The 15000-nt window shown below is 42.2% G+C and overlaps 1 protein-coding gene across 6 annotated transcripts in view; it reads left to right on the top strand.

The window, feature by feature from the left end:
• The window catches only part of LOC147031969 (uncharacterized), a 500872-nt gene that overhangs the window by 90249 nt on the left and 395623 nt on the right, over nt 1-15000 (top strand). For 2 of the 6 annotated variants that reach the window (XM_085853580.1, XM_085853613.1), the window contains one exon: nt 11320-11389. The exons of 3 other annotated variants lie outside the window; for them this stretch is intronic. The gene's annotated coding sequence lies outside the window, so the exon portion shown is untranslated. Of the gene's footprint in view, nt 1-11319; nt 11390-14765; nt 14870-15000 lie in introns of all 6 variants that reach the window. One more of the 6 variants, XM_085853588.1, reaches the window with a different exon arrangement.

The following is a 15000-nucleotide window of genomic DNA, read 5'->3' as shown; positions in this document are numbered from 1 at the left end:
ATTGAGAGATAGGGCGCAAAAAGGATTATATAGCAAAAATGTATTGGGCTCGATATGTTCTCGTGGATCAGGCATTATGTGGTGGAGGTATGTGTTCTACCGAGTGCCTTTCTGTTTTTCTTCTTGTTTTGGCTCTTAAGTTCAAAGACTTTTTCCTCCTAAGTTCAAATTCCTCGTTTTTGTGCATTTGTTTGTTGGACAAATAATGTAGATTGTATTAAGATTGCTCGCTGTCTTGCTTTCTGAGTATGTCTTGGTCGTGTGGTCGACCTTTATTTCATTCATCGATGTACCAGATCATGGAATGGGTATTAATATAAGGGGGACATTTGTGGGTGGGGAGTGGGTGTATTTTTGAAGTTTGATAAATGTTTGTATTGTTATGCCAGACGTTGTCGTCACAACTGTTATTGGCTTTGAACATTTCAGAAGCTCAGAATCAACCCTGAACAGGTCTCTATTCCATTGGTGATGCAGAAGCAGCCATCGACTAAAGCAGAAATTTAAGCTTTGGCTAGACTATACTATCAAACGATGGATTCTTCTTATCAAAGCGACATCAAGATTTTTCATGTCCACAAGTGAATTCTAATAGACGGTACAGCTGGCTTTGAGGATGCAGTAGGGGCATTCCATGTCAAGTGTACACACCCTCCCGACACTAATACCTCATTTTCTCCCCATATGTTGGTCATTTATTCACTTGGGTAAAAAAACTCAAAATACCAACTTTTAGACCTGTGGGCCCATCGGGGCCCATTTTAGGGCCCCCCCCCCCAATTTGGGTGCCCCCAGCTGCCCCACAATCTTCCAGAGGCCATATCACAGGTTGTAGTGGTCCGATTTGGCTGATCTTGGTATCAAAATGCTCGTAAAAGCGAGATCTTTCGAATCGCGTAAAGTAAAATCACTTCGAAACAGTAATTCAAAAAGTTATAATTTGGGGTGCCCTTTGACCTTGGGCCCCCGCTCCCCAGACAAACCGATGGTCGCAATTTTTTTTTGTGTGAGAATACCCCTTCATATACTCCAACACCTCAACATAAATGAAAATGGGATATCAATGGGTTCAAGTGTGATGATGGTTTTATTGTTCGGGGACTCGGGTGCTGGACACACAATACGCCATGATACATAGCACAATATTTGAATCGCAAGATTTCCAATACACTATATCAGTATATTGTACATAAATTTTCCACATGCACATGCAGGAACTGGAAGTGATACTCATATGAGTAAGTTTTTCCTGGCATATTATAGCCAAGATTTTTTGCCAACCAATGTTTTATTTGACAGCTGTGTTTCTTTTTTACTGATTGTGTAGGTTCTACCTGTAGCAGTTTTTTGGTTCTATGGAAAGAAGGATATCAGAAATGTCTAAAATGCAGTGATCTTCAATGTTAGGAAAAAAAAAAACTATTTGCGGGCCCGTTTGGATGTAGAAAATTTACTTTCACTTCATGAGTGTCCTGAAAGGCTTCCATGATGCAGGCAAGCTACCATTTTCCATCATCGTGTACTGTGACATAACCTGAGAGTTTCCCATTAAAAGTTGGTGTAGATTTTGAAATAGCTCACTCGATACGGTGTTCCTCGCTAAGGCTGAATTCGCGTACTTGAAGAGCAGTTTCAGAAATATGGATGAAAGCATGAAGTTTTTGAGTTCCAGCTATGGTTTTGGCCGTTTTTAACCTTTCTTTCAGATTTCGTTCTTCCTCGTCATACGCCTCTTGGATCCCGTAACCGAACTTCATTTCATTCAAATCATTTTCAGCAAAGGCGAAAAGATCTTTTGGAGAAATAATTTGACTGTCGTAAGGTCTACGCAGGCTCTCACATGTTGCTTCTCGTTTGACTGTACCTCCCAAGCCATCTGAAGGGCCCTTGCCATGACTTGTGGCAAAAAAATGCCATTCTGTGTCAATACCATACTCTGATTTGTGACGACATAGGTTTATGAAGGCTTTGCAATTCTTATATTGGCCAGCGCAACCGTCTGAGAAATAGTAAAGTTTCTTTACATTTCCAAAGCGAGATTTCAAGTGTTCAATGAGCATTCTTTGGAAGAGGTGGACTGAGACAACGTCGTGAGTATTGCATTCTGATATAATCGTGGTTTAATTTGCCATCGTCCGATTTTAAATAGTAAACCCAGGGGTGAATTGTCGCTTGAGAGCAGTCCTTATGGAATCCTTGGGCCGCATCCTGTACAACAAATGAATAGTTCTCTGAGAAGTCTCCAATAATGACAAATTCTCCTTCACCGATTTCGTCTTTCTTATTTCTCAGAAATTGAGATTGGGCCTTGGCAATGAAATCGTGTCTCACTAATTTCACCGCGCGTTCACAGAATTGATTAATGAATTCTTCCAAAGGCAGGACCATGGAGCTCAGACTCAGTTCAGATCTGTCGGTGGATGTCCATCGTTTAAACTGAATTTCATCAATATCCTCCAGTTCATAAGCACTCAGTAGCTCGGTTTTGAAGTCTTCAATTGATGGGCAACTTTCACAAGTTCTGAAATAACATGCCGGTTGTGCTGGGTTACAAACTATGCATGCTATCACATGATGATAGCTAGGAAGTTCGGCTATCTGTGGCATTTTGGAACCAAACATCATGAGTTTCACATTTTGATGTATCATACATGCACATACACCGTGTGTACCGCCTGAACCAGCCAGGACACACTCCAAGGGACGGAGCATGGTGAACTTCGAATCCAACTTTCAAGCCAGGGTTCTTCTCTTTGAATTTCTGAAACAGTTCCTTGAGATTGTTCAGTACCAGGCGCTTTTGAATTTTGTCTTTTCCATGTTCATTCCTGACCACCACACAGTCCTTTTTTCCCGGCATTATTCGGCTGACTTCATCACTTCGGTAAAATTCGGTTACGGCGGATTTCATTTCGTCAGGCAATATTTTACCCTGTTTGGGATTTGGAGACGATAGCATACCATTTTCTTTCTCTAAATTTTTGGCTTGCACAGCCATTCTTTGGGAGCAACTGAATTCACTCATCGTCCCTCTGATGCTCATATTCCTTGCAAATATTGTCAGGATACGTATTTGCTCTGAACGGCTCGAAACAACGTATTTTTCTTTCAGGCTTTTGATCATCTCTGGCATGCAGTTTTCATCACATTTTGACGCTGTATTTTGTGTTTTCTCCACAGTGCTTGGTCCAGCAACTAGTTCGAATTTCTTTTGCACAGAATCTTCCACTTTACTTCGCTTTTCAGGAACGTACCCTGGGTTCCTTTCCGCCTTTCGTTTGTCGAATGGGCTTTCGCCTATCATCGATAACGACTGGTTTAATAGGTCAACTTCTGCTTCTCGCTCAAAAACCTCCTCGTCCTCATCTGTCGAAATAGATTCTGCAATGCCTTCGATAGTACCTTCTGATGATAATTTCGAACTGGTCGAAGATGATTCTTCAATACGCTCAGGTGACAACTGAAAAAGTTTTTTTCTGCACGAAGTACAAAGTCTGTCATCTTTTTTTCACCTTTGAAGAAAATTTCATCAACATATCATTTGACACATTGCGAAGATCTTTTCGTTCTTTCGTTTAATGGCAGCTGAACGGATCGCAACAGTATTTTCAGAACTCCTTTCGATCTTCAGTCGCCATACTTACTGCAAAATATGCAAAAACTGAGATTAGCCCATTTATAACTTAATTCGATGATGGTTATACAAAAAAAATGTACACTTAAAAATCAAAAGACATAATAGGCAGAATAATTTTTTGCAAATGATGCAAATATATATATATATATATATATATGTATATATATATATATATATATATATATATATATATATATATATATATATATATATATATATATATATATATGTATATATATATATATTTTAATATACATTCATATATATATGTATATATATTTTAATATACATTCATACATATATATATATATATATATATATATATATTTTAATATACATTCATCCATATATATATATATATATATATATATATTTTAATATACATTCATACATATATATATATATATATATATATATATATATATATATATATATATATATTTTAATATACATTCATACATATATATATATATATATATATATATATATATATATAATAGTCCAGAGATGATGATTGTCAATTTCAGACATAAAGTCGCCTGCAAGCAGGTAACGTCATTGGAACGATGACGGCAAATGTCGCCCAATGTCGAATCAAGAATTAGTGATATCTGGACCCCAAACAATAAAACCATCACAATTGAACCCATTGAGATCCCATTTTCATTTATGCTGAGGTGTTGGAGTATATGAAGGGGTATTCTCACACCAAAAAATCGGGATCATCGGTTTGGCTGGGGGGGCGGGGGCCCGAGGTCAAAGGGTGCCCCAAACTATAACTTTTTGAATTACTGTTTCGGAGTGATTTTACTTTACGCAATTCGAAAGATCTCGCTTTTACGAGCATTTTGATACCAAGATCATCCAAATCGGACCACTACAACCTGCGATATGGCCACTGGAAGATTGTGGGTCAACCGGGGGTGCCCAAATTTGGGGGGTGGGGGGCCTAAAATGTGCCCCGATGGGCCCCCAGGTCTGAAAATTGACACATAATGTTTTACTGTGGATACAAACACTTGCACAAAAAAGAGTGAAATCTGAGACGATGTGTCAAAATTTCGCTGAAAAATGTGTACACTTGACATGGAACGCCCCAGTTGTCTTTACTGCTTGTGAAGAACCAGGATGGCAATTAATAGGTGGTCAGGGAATCAAATCCATATGAAACAGTTGAAAAGCAAAGTGCCACTTCTGAGATACGTCAGCCCAATACTCGAAAAATCCCAATCACACAAAAGTTAGTGTTCTTTCAGAGCAGAGACAATGTAATGTGCCATTTAATGCAGATTTGAGCAACTACACCATTGTCCAACTATTATAGTATAACACATTAGTTTCACAAATTTCCTTTGAAATACTCGGGTATTTCCGTCAATTGTCACCATTTCTGTCTAGGTTACACGCACTGCCATCTACCGGACGGCCGTCATTGGCTCACTTGAGGCACGTGGGGGGTGGGGAGGGGGGGACACCTGGGACATTTCAAACTCTGTGCAATTGTATACAGCGCACGCGCTGTAAAAATAACGAAGAAGAAGTCTTACTGGTGAAGGACAGTCGAACTGCATCAGCAAACAGGTACAATAACACTCAGCTGAAATCTTCACCAAAATATAATCAATTCGTCCTTGTCACACATCCAACCTGTCCACCATGTTTCATCTGAATCCGTCCACAACTTTTTGAGTTATCATGCTCATAGACAAAGAGGCAACCAAACAAGGATGGGGTGAATACATAACCTCCATCCACCTTCTGTGGCCGAAGTAATGACGCAGCAATCCCAGGTTGAATGCAAGTCTCCAAAGCCAGTTGCCGACAAGGCATCCTCCATCGTGCAAAGCACTTCCTTGGCACACTTGAGCTCCTGACTACATACAAAGCATTCGTCCACAGCCTGATGGAGTATTGCTCTCCCCTTTGGGCTGGTGCTCTCTCCTCTCACCTTTCTCGGCTTCACGCTGTGGAAATCGAGGCATTTAGGATCATTGGTAACTCCCGCGATGAAGCTAAGTCTTTGGGTCCCTCACTCTCTCACTGCAGGCAGGTGTGTGGTCTTTGTCTTCTACTGTCTCCTCTCTCTGGCTTTGTACCCCCTGCTCTGTCTGCGATATCCCATATTTCCCCCCCCATATTTCCCCCCCCCCCCATATTTCCACAGAGCGCTCAAGGTCCGACAGCAACCCCCTTCTGGTAAAACTACCAAAATCAAGAATCCCTGCTCACCTTCATTCTTTCATTCCTATTTTTTCCTGCCTTTGGAACAAACTCCCATGCTCTCTTAAATCCCATTTTTACTTCCAGGTCTTCAAAACAGCTGTTCACCACCATCTCTTATCTTCCCCCATCCAAAACTACGATCTTTTCTACCCCCGCTAATCCACCCGAAACCCACCTCCTTCAAATTCCCTGCTTTTCTTCCTGAAAGTCCCTGTCATGTAAGGACCTGAAAGTCCCTGTGGTGTCCATCTTGTTTACCCTGTGGACCCCGCCCCATCCCTCTCCCTTCCACAGATCTCGTCTCTGTTCCCCACTGTTTTTTCCTTCACTCTCCTGCCCTCTTGTCTCCTGTTCCCCTTATTGTACATTCTGTGTTCGCTCTCATACGAACCTCAACATTGCATACAGAAGAAAAAAAAGAAAGAAAAAAGTGACCTATGTTTTGCCACTTACATAAGGTCCAAAGACACACACAGCTTAAAAACCATCCCAGAAAAAAACCAGTACACATATTCCGCTACTCCTTTTCTTTTTCCCCATTCACCTCCTCTCTCTTGTTTCTCAATTTTAATATCGTCAATTTTGCACCACTCCCATCTCGTTCATTCCGAATAAATTGATTGGTGCAATCTATTTATTCAGTATGAATGATTTTCATTCGGTTTCAGCTTTAAAAAGCTGAAAACAATTATTGCTGGTGTTGACAGCGAAAAGTTGAGAATGCTCGAGACTGGGTGATGTCGTCAGCTTTTGTAATCCTGCATCATGAATTCTAGTCGTAGATCTGTAAAACTGGCTTTTGTGATTCCTGAGTCAATTATGAATCTGCAGAAATACCATGCATGTGTAAAAAGAGGAAGAGGCACCATGGAGAAGAATGCCAAGAGATGATCTTGAGTTCTGGTAGCTTTATTACATACTTTGCCCATGGGACGACCCTATTAACAAGAACTGGGTGACAACTTCATGACAAATCTATTCAACCTGAAGTAGAAGCAGATAATATCTTCTTCTTCTTCTTTCGGCTGTTCCCGTTAGGGGTCGCCACAGCGGATCATCCGTATGATCCGCATAGTGATTTGACACATGTTTTACGCCGGATGCCCTTCCTGACGCAACCCTGGTCGCCTCTTACGACACAGGGATATGGTACACCTATTTTAACCGGGGTATACACCGGCCCAGTATACTGGTACTCATTTCGCCGACCTCGGAAGGATGACAGGCTGAGTCAACCCCCTGGTGTATTAATTCAGTGGCCCAACGGGGCTTGAACTCAGGACCTTTTGGATCCCAAGCCGCTGCCCTAACCACTGCGCCAACACCAGGCTCTAGAAGCAGATAATATATTGTTACGGATTTGGAATTTGATTGCACACAACGTACAGGTTCCTTTAGTCAGCTTTGTCGATAAGTGCTTGTTCTCTAGATAGCTCACCTTCCATTGAACATTCCATAAATGTTCAGAAATCAATTAGATGCGATGCGGATCGATTTAATAGTTAGGGAACGAAACAATGGAGACGTCCCTCCCCCTCTTCTGCGAAGAGGAAGAAGAACCCTGCCGTCCCCTGATTCATGATGTCAACAACTCCCTCCCACCCGTGGTTGAGCAGGGGATGGATCACGAGGGCATGAGTCACGCCGGGCGCGGGGGAGGGGGGGCGGAGAAGGATAAGGACGAGATCCTTTCTTTGTTCTTGATTAGTAAGCTTTTTGCTTCGGCAGAGAGTAGTCGTTCAGCAGACCTTCGGGTCCTGTTTGGCTTGGGTTAGGGTTGAGGTTTTTGGAAACTTTTTGCTTCTGCAGAGGAGTTGTTCAGCAGAGCTTCGGGTCCTGCTTGGCTCGGTCGGCTTTTTGGAGAGCTGCTTTGTTTTGGAAGAAAGTGGAACCGGTTGCTCGGCTCGAGCTGCGAATGGTGGCTTCTTCTTCTTCTTCTTGGTTCGTGGAGCTCTTTGTTCTCCATTTGGTTCCCGGCTTGGTGTGACTCATCGACCTCTTCTTGGAGGTGGTTCCTCGGGGAAGCGGCGCATCGACGGGAAGGATCGGCGCCTCGTCTCACCAGCATGTGTTGAGAAGCGTGGGAGGATTCGCGGGAGCTCAGGAAGGATCGCGGCTCACGGCGATTGGATCCAGCTCGCTCTCGCTGGAGCCCGGGTCCGAACAATTTGAAGACCACACAAGGTGGAGAGGCTTGAGATAGGCTCTGGGTTTCAGCTCACCTGTCCTCCGAGCTGGAGCTCGTTATTAAAGGCCTCAGCCACCATTTCTTGTGTGTGTGTGTGTGTGTGTGTGTGTGTGTGTGTGTGTGTGTGTGTGTGTGTGTGTGTGTGTGTGTGTGTGTGTGTGTGTGTGTGTGTGTGTGTGTGCGCGCGCGTACGTGTGTCCGTGGGCCCGTCTAATAAGTCGGAACTGCTGTTAAGTGCAAGTGACTGTACATAATAAGTAGACGGTTGTAGTCTTTGTCTTGCTCGTGTCTCGTCTCTACCCCCATTCATTGCATGCTTGTATATATCTGCATTGCTTCTTTGACTGTATATGTGTGCAAATAAATGTCCTTGTGTGAATGTAAACCTGTTCATTGCGTCCATTCCCTCATTGAACTGCCGTATTGAGATTGGAATAAATATTTGGTTTCTTAATAACCGATAATAGAATCGGGTCTGACGGGCTTGGCGATAATCCGCTCGGCAATCGCAAACGGAGTGAGCGGCTTAAGCGGCTCGTTTCCGTACGAGTTCTGTCGAGGTGTAAATCCCCAGCATTTCTGTTTGCGCGCATACTTAGGTAAATCGATAGTTCGACGATCGGACCCTGTCGCGCGTGGACAGAAAAGCTGGCTGATCTACGGTGTAGTTAAAAACACACCGGTGGCTAGTTTTCGGCGTTGATCCGAAAAGCCGCGACTAGATTGTCCGTTCGGTGGGCAGAGCGGCCGCTATTAGCTAAACGCGGTCGCTCGCACGCCGACGGGTGGGAAATGTACAACAATATTACCAAGATATTTTAAGTAGTTGCTCACCTGACATTGCATTATTCCCTTACAGTAATAAAATGCCCTTTACTCTTACAGCAACAATGTATTACTTTTACAGTGAATACCTATTACTTTACAACAATATGCCAGTCAAATAATATTCCAGTATGCATTACCTCCAGATGTGTATAGTATTTATATAATGTTACATGATACAACATGGGTACAGTGAAGCTATTATGATAAGTTAACCAAGAGATAACTGATCTCAATTTGTGATAAATTCTAACAATGGAATTAACCCGAACAATACATGTACAGTATGTATATATGTTGAAAATAACCAACCAATTCGTTAATTACAATGAAGGAATAAAGTCGTTATCGTAAAATAATTATTCTGCAATTATTTGCCGAGCAGCTTACCCCCATCTGCCACCTGGGGAGATGCGACTGGAACATGATGGCCACCGATCCAAGCACTGAGCCTGTACACGTGTACATGCTGCTCGGAGATCGACACACTGACCACAAGAAAGAGAAAACTCAAACTTGCATTGTATATTAGATTGCCGAAACCGTCAAAATGTACTGAAATTAACGAGTGTTGCGTCAGATACAAAATTGTAAAATATTAAAACTTTCTCATTCACTTTACACATTTCCATAAATGTATCTAACCTGAAAGCGATGGCTGTTTCAATATAGGACGAGCAAAAAACACCCATTATAAGAGGCCGCTGCAAACAAAATGGCGGCTTCAATTTAGTACGAGCAAAAACACCCGCATTGCGAGGCCACTGATATCAAAATGGCTGCTTCAATTTAGTACGAGCAAAAACACCCACGATACGAGGCCGCTGCGAACAAAATGGCTGCTTCAATTTAGTACGAGCGAAAACACCCACGATGCGAGGCCACTGATAACAAAATGGCTGCTTCAATTTAGTACGAGCAAAAACACCCACGATGCGAGGCCGCTGCGAACAAAATGGCGGCTTCAATTTAGTACGAGCAAAAACACCCACGATGCGAGGCCGCTGCGAACAAAATGGCGGCTTCAATTTAGTATGAGCAAAAACACCCGTGATGTGAGGCTACTGATAACAAAATGGTAGCTTCAATTTTGTACAAGCAAAAACACCTGCGATGCGAGGCGACTAGTAACAAAATGGCTGCTTCCACAAAACGAAAGGACACCGGACCATGTCACATGATATGCAAATCCATAACAAAACTTCAAAATTACCTTTCGATCATTACAATATCATTTAATTACACCTAAAATGATGAACCCTATTTTACATATGAAAAAGTAAACAATTTTCAGAGTTCAAAGCTAAAAATTGCTGTTGCAGTTATTACAAAATATTAACTGCACCGTGAACAGAAATGGATTGGGATTACCCACCTAACCGTTACCTACACATGTACACAGAAATTAATTTTTCTTATTTGCTTAGCGACTGATAGAAAATACTACATTAAATTATTGTTGAAATATGTGTCCACCCTTTGTCTCCTTCCTTTAATTACATTCCATCTTTGCTCATTACATTCCCCAAAAAATTGTATTCCATTCTTCTCTCCTATTCTTGTTTATGTTTTCCATGATCTCTTCCTAATTACTTCTGAGATACCATTTTATGGGTTTTATTGAGTGCCATTTGGAATGTCGCAGTGCTTCCTCGATGAACTGAAACCTCGATCGAGTGTATTATCAATTATTATGTTTTGTTGAAAAATAATTGCTGCACAAGGTATTGTGATCCCACTTGTTCAACGCACCCACACATCTATTTTAGAGTGATCATCCATTAAACTGGCCTGTAAAGATATTTCTGCAGTAAGGATGCATTTGGTCCTCAGGCAAATAAATGTTTTCCTCACGCCTGTGGACTAAGGGGTGGGTTTTCAAAAGTCCAGCAGCAAGCATTTCACATCCTTTCTGTAACAGAATGGCAGCAAACTCAGGAGTGAAACAGTAAAGAAAGTTCAGAGAAAGAGAGCCCTCCCTCAAACAAGTGTTTTGGCCTTTAACTTTCTTACACTCTAAGGGGCAACAGTGAGGTCATGATTCCCCAGTGTTCCTCCACTGTTTTGCACTTTTTTTCACTCAAAAGCAGAATTGAACCCTCGACCTTTATAATTGGAGGAAACTAATTTGTAGTCTCCTAATCCCTCTCATTCCTTTTCATCCAAACCCAACGTGATGCTTTCTTGGCAGTTATTCCTCTTTCTTTGAGAAGACTGAATTAATCTTTCTCTGATTCAGTCCCAATACTCGCAAAAGCCTATACAATGATACTGCTACAAAGCCCCTTGCACCAACTTCCACAGCATAGAGACAAACTGTCTCCTAACTCTTTTTCAATTCTTGAACTCTGTCAGCATATTTATGTATATTATATTCTTGCTGTTCATGTATTTGAGACTCGTATAGTATTGAGTTCAAACAAAATCCATGTTTTGACCATTGCAGAACTGAGGACAATGTCCGGGTGTTTCCCCGGAGTAGAAATTGCATCGGGGTACCTTCTGAAATCTTCCAGGTCTGCCGCCACTTCTCAATCATTCTGCATAGTTTAATAGATCTATAATTGGGGTATCACACTTCGCAATCATAGTTTGGCACTCAGACTTTTTTCTTACCATATCCTTTTTTTGAATGATTTTGTAAACTTCTTAGCATGGAGGATTTTGGAAATGTATTAGCACTGATTGTGGACAGAGGTTATGTTTTCACACCTGTCTGTCTGTCTCTGTTTGTCTGTCTGTGAACAGGATATTAGTCCAGTTGCCAGGTTGAGTACCTTGTTGTTGCGAGAAGTGTATTGTTTTTTGATGGTTTTGTACTCGCATGGGTGTATAGAAAAAATTTAGCTTGGTTGCCGGAGTGGCAATCTTGGGGAACTCCGATAATTTGTATAAATCCAAGATTGCCACCATGGACGGAGGTGGAAAACAACTTTTCAACCAATCAACCTACAATTACGTGTGATGCATTTTTTTCCGTATAATTTCGAGGTGAGGAATCGATTTCTGAGGTCAATTGTGTGGTTCGGGGGTCAAATTCAGGGTCAAAGGTCAAGTTCATTGTCATTTTTGGACTATTGAGGGGTTTAAAACGTTTTGACCCCTGCATCAACTGCAGATCACTCCGACTCGATAGTTGATGAACGATCCCATTGATTCTAATCTCACCTCTTCTTCTTCTGTTCAGAGAAACATATGATGGCTGACTCAAGGTGTCTTCTCCCAGTGTGTCACGGAGAAGAAACGAAATTCACTGAGATCGGGATCAAGAAGCTCATCTCGTGTGCCAAATCCCGTGGAAATGGGGACCTGCAGGCTAAGCTACAGAACATTATTGATGTTGGTGGAGATGCAGCAAACATCGCCTGCCACAAAGGTTGCTACTGTACTTATACATCAAAAGAGAAAATTGAGAGAGTGAGAAAGTCACAGAAAAGAAAGGCTGAAGATGAGGGTGTAAGGACAACTACAAGGCCTCATACAAAGGTAGCTGACAAAGGTGTGTTTGAATACAAACGTGATTGTATGTTCTGTAGTGAGGAATGTTTACCCATTGATGATAGACACCCAGAAAGATGGGACCGCGTTCGTGAGTATATGACCAAAGAACATTTTGACACAGAACGTAACCCACTCCCAACTATGAAAGATATGCTCCTTGATGTTGCTGAGCAGCATAATGATGATGTCGCGAGAAGGGTCAAGTTGCACCTTGCTTTTGTTTCTGATCTACCATCTGCTGAGTGCAAGTACCACGTCCGCTGCTGTAACAGTTTCACGAAAGTCCCCACATATGCTGATTTGCCAACTGGTAGAGCAGATGAAAATGCTCTGAAGGAAGTCATTGAGTACATGAACCAAGATAGGTCCAGAATATGGAATAGTGTTGAACTGCATTCCCTGTACTCGGACCGAGGTGGCAAGCTCGCTCGACGTGACATGTTAAGCAAGTTGACTGACTGCATGAGTAAGGATGTTATCGTTGTTCGGGTAGATGGCTGTGCTGCCATTGTTGGTTTCCGTGAGTCCGTTGCTAAAAGTCTCAAAATAGTTAAGGTAGATGATATGGATGAGAGGAGCATTGCTTCCATGGTGAGGAAAATCAAGCATGAGGCACGGTCGGTCAAGTACAGCAGTGCCAATTATGACCTATCAGAGTTTACACAGGCCAACACAATCAAGGCGACCAGCCCAAGTTTGTTGAAGTTGGTTTCAGACCTGGTCTCCAGTGGTAAAGTGACCAAGAAATCTCTCAGCCTGAGCCAGTCAATTCAGAGTCACGTTACAGGAACCAGAAATCAGACAACATTAGGACTGGCCGTCAAACTTTTGCACTGGCACGGCAGTTCGGAACTTTTCAAACCCCTTCATGAACATGGCTTCACGACCTCGTACGATGAGGCCCTGAGATTCCGAAAATTGGCCGCTCGTCTACTAGGTGACAATGCACAGGTTCTCCACCAGTTCATGGGGTTGTGTAGAACCGTTGGTGCCATCTTCGCGTGGTTTGACAACTTTGATCTCCAGGTATTCACACCCAATGGTCGACGCACGACCTATGTCCTCTCACATGAATTCCAGCAACCTCATCCCACAGGTATGCTGGAGTATGGCTGCGCTAAGCCAGGGATGCAGACCATACTTGCAAAATCTGCTGACCAGCAGGCTCCACCTGAACTTGACATCACGACTTGACATCTTGCATTCGGCTCTGATGATGAATGGGAGTGATCGACGTTACTGAATAAACCCTTGAGCACCATCGCTCTGAAAATGTCATTATTATTATCTTATTTCATTTTGGCTGAAAAAGACCTTGAACTTCACCTTTGACCCTGAATTGACCCCAAATCACAAATTTGACCTCAGAAATCGATTCCTCAGGTCAAAATTATATAGAAAAGAGGTATCACACGTGATTGTAAGTTAACTGGTTTAAAAGTTATTTTCCACCCCCCCCCCCACCCCGTCCGTCCGTGTTGGCCATCTTGGATTTATGCAAATTAGCGGAGTTCCCCAAGGTTTCCGCTTCGGCAACCAAGCCAAATTTTCTCTATAGACCCATGTGAGTACGAAACCATCAAAAAACAATACACTTCTCATTACAACAAGGTTGAGTACAGAACATATATGGGTGGCAAACGGAATATATCTCAAAAAGTTGTGGACGGATCTGGATGAAATTTGGTGGACACGTTGCGTGTGTGACAAGGACAAACTGATTAGATTTTGGTGAAGATCCGGATCAGGCCACTATAGTTTTTTTAAAGCGATTCTTCACCATTGAGAGATGGGGCCAAAAGTGATGGATAGAACGATATCTCGAAAAGTTATGGACGGATTCGGACGAAACTTGGTGGACAGGTTGGGTGCGTGATGAGAGAGGACTAATTGATTCGATTTTGGGGAAGATGCGAATCTGGATCTGAACACGAGAACTTTTTTGATTTTTTTGAAGTGATTCTTCACCATTGAGAGATGGGGCCGAAAACGATATACAGCACAATTGCTCAAAAATTTGTGGATGAGTTATGACAAAACAAGGTGGATGAGTTGGTTAGGTGACAAGAACAATCCGATTCAATTTTGGTTCAGGTCTGGTTTCAGATCACACCTATCAGTGGGATACAAAACGTTTACTGTTCAGCCTGGCAGAGGTGTATGTGCTTAACTGAGTGCCGTTCTAGTTTTCTTTGTGTAATCGCCTTTTCCACTGCCTCACATCAACTTTGGAGTGTCTTCTTGATCTTCTTTAGGATTAATATATTAATATGGTGCCATGTTTATCTTCCCTTTGCTCACGACACTTTACATATCTTCCAGCCAAGTGTTGACTTCACCAAATCATTTTGTACCATTCTGTGTATGGCCAATCACTTCTTTCAATTGCAGTGATTGCTCCGCTGCTTCCTTACCTTCCATTTATGACCCGTTTTAAGATTTGGTTCTGCACTGCAAACCTTCTCATCTTTTGACTCTTGTTGCATCATCAGTTGGTGAGCCTTTCCTGTTTTATCCCCTTCCACCAAGGATTTGAATGCTAATACCAGCTTTGATTGGTTACAGTACAACACCACCCCAGATAGACCAGGAGGTAGTCAAAGCCATTTTCTCATTTCATAACCCA

The sequence above is a fragment of the Eptatretus burgeri genome, chromosome 2 (genome assembly GCF_056783735.1).
Source record: "Eptatretus burgeri isolate ZD-2024b chromosome 2, Ebu_testis_v1, whole genome shotgun sequence".
Classification (NCBI taxonomy): Eukaryota; Metazoa; Chordata; class Myxini; order Myxiniformes; family Myxinidae; genus Eptatretus; species Eptatretus burgeri.
This window is presented reverse-complemented; position numbering and strand designations above follow the sequence as displayed.